The following is a 2926-nucleotide window of genomic DNA, read 5'->3' as shown; positions in this document are numbered from 1 at the left end:
GATTTATCTCAAGGGAAGGGGCCTGACGGACATATTTCGAGATATTTCTTCTTCTTGTTGTTCTTCTTCTGCACAGCTAAGCTGGAAGTGGCATTTGCAGCTCGCAATAGTGCAGAGTTATCTCAAAGAAAGGGGCCACGGTGTTTCTGTATCTCTATTATGTTGGTGCGGCTTCGCTACTTTTAAATATCTTGATATATCTCGGGAACTACGCATCTGATCAAAAAATATCATAGAACATAAAAAGTAGGAAACTTAATTCTCTACAAAAAAGGTCTCTTAACATTTTGCCATAGCTCGCTTCGTTTCCGAGATATTTGCAGATTTATCTCAAGGGAAGGGGCCTAACGGACATATTTCGAGATATTTCTTCTTCTTGTTGTTCTTCTTCTGCACAGCTAAACTGGAAGTGGCATTTCCAGCTCGCAATAGTGCAGAGTTATCTCAAAGAAAGGAGCCACGGTGTTTCTGTATCTCTATTATGTTGGTGCGGCTTCGGAACTTTTAAATATCTTGATATATCTCGAGAACTACGCATCTGATCGAAAAATATCATAGAACATAAAAAGTAGGAAACTTAATTGTCTACAAAAAAGGTCTCTTAACATTTTGCCATAGCTCGCATCGTTTCCGAGATATTTGCAGATTTATCTTAAGGGAAGGGGCCTGACGGACATATTTCGAGATATTTCTTCTTCTTGTTGTTCTTCGTCTGCACAGCTAAGCTGAAAGTGGCATTTGCGGCTCGCACTAGTGCAGAGTTATCTCAAAGAAGGGGGCCACGGTGTTTCTGTATCTGTATTATGTTGGTGCGGCTTCGGAACTTTTAAATATCTTGGTATATCTCGAGAACTACGCATCTGATCAAAAAATATCATAGAACATAAATTGTAGGAAACATAATTCTCTACAAAAAACGTATCTTAACATTTTGCCATAGCTCGCTTCGTTTCCGAGATATTTGCAGATTCAGCTCAAAGGAACGGGCCTGACGGACATATTTCGAGATACTTCTTTTTCTTGTTGTTCTTCCTCTGCAGAGCTAAGCTGGAAGTGGCATTTGCAGCTCGCAATAATGCAGAGTTATCTCAAAGAAAGGGGCCACGGTGTTTCTGTATCTCTATTATGTTGGTGCGGCTTCGGAACTTTTAAATATCTTGATATATCTCGAGAACTACGCATCTGATCAAAAAATATCATAGAACATAAAAAGTAGGAAACTTAATTCTCTACAAAAAAGGTCTCTTAACATTTTGCCATAGCTCGCTTCGTTTCCGAGATATTTGCAGATTTATCTCAAGGGAAGGGGCCTGACGGACATATTTCGAGATATTTCTCCTTCTTGTTGTTCTTCTTCTGCACAGCTAAGCTGGAAGTGGCATTTGCGGCTCGCACTAGTGCAGAGTTATCTCAAAGAAAGGGGCCACGGTGTTTCTGTATCTCTATTATGTTGGTGCGGCTTTGGAACTTTTAAATATCTTGATATATCTCGAGAACTACGCATCTGATCAGAAAATATCATAGAAGATAAAAAGTAGGAAACTTAATTCTCTACAAAAAAGGTCTCTTAACATTTCGCCATAGCTCGCTTCGTTTCCGAGATATTTGCAGATTTATCTCAAGGGAAGGGGCCTAACGGACATATTTCGAGATATTTCTTTTTCTTGTTGTTCTTCTTCTGCACAGCTAAGCTGGAAGTGGCATTTGCGGCTCGCACTATTGCAGAGTTATCTCAAAGAAAGGGGCCACGGTGTTTCTGTATCTCTATTATGTTGGTGCTGCTTCGGAACTTTTAAATATCTTGATATATCTCGAGAACTACGCGTCTGATCAAAAAATATCATAGAACATAAAAAGTAGGAAACATAATTCTCTACAAAAAAGGTCTCTCAACATTTTGCCATAGCTCGCTTCGTTTCCGAGATATTTGCAGATTTATCTCAACGGAAGGGGCCTGACGGACATATTTCGAGATATTTCTTCTTCTTGTTGTTCTTCTTCTGCACAGCTAAGCTGGAAGTGGCATTTGCGGCTCGCACTATTGCAGAGTTATCTCAATGAAAGGGGCCACGGTGTTTCTGTATCTCTATTATGTTGGTGCGGCTTCGTAACTTTTAAATATCTAGATATATCTCGAAAACTACGCTTCTGATCAAAAAATATCATAGAACATAAATTGTAGGAAACATAATTCTCTACAAAAAACGTCTCTTAACATTTTGCCATAGCTCGCTTCGTTTCCGAGATATTTGCAGATTCAGCTCAAAGGAACTGGCCTGACGGACATATTTCGAGATATTTCTTCTTCTTGTTGTTCTTCCTCTGCACAGCTAAGCTGGAAGTGGCATTTGCAGCTCGCAATAGTGCAGGGTTATCTCAAAGAAAGGGGCCACGGTGTTTCTGTATCTCTATTATGTTGGTGCGGCTTCGGAACTTTTAAATATCTTGATATATCTCGAGAACTACGCATCTGATCAAAAAATATCATAGAACATAAAAAGTAGGAAACTTAATTCTCTACAAAAAAGGTCTCTCAACATTTTGCCATAGCTCGCTTCGTTTCCGAGATATTTGCAGATTTATCTCAAGGGAAGGGGCCTGACGGACATATTTCGAGATATTTCTTATTCTTGTTGTTCTTCTTCTGCACAGCTAAGCTGGAAGTGGCATTTGCGGCTCGCACTAGTGCAGAGTTATCTCAAAGAAAGGGGCCACGGTGTTTCTGTATCTCTATTATGTTGGTGCGGCTTCGGAACTTTTAAATATCTTGATATATCTCGAGAACTACGCATCTGATCAGAAAATATCATAGAAGATAAAAAGTAGGAAACTTAATTCTCTACAAAAAAGGTCTCTTAACATTTCGCCATAGCTCGCTTCGTTTCCGAGATATTTGCAGATTTATCTCAAGGGAAGGGGCCTAACG

The sequence above is a fragment of the Osmia lignaria genome, unplaced genomic scaffold (genome assembly GCF_051020975.1).
Source record: "Osmia lignaria lignaria isolate PbOS001 unplaced genomic scaffold, iyOsmLign1 scaffold0012, whole genome shotgun sequence".
Lineage (NCBI taxonomy): Eukaryota > Metazoa > Arthropoda > Insecta > Hymenoptera > Megachilidae > Osmia > Osmia lignaria.
Note: the sequence above shows the minus strand (reverse complement) of the source record.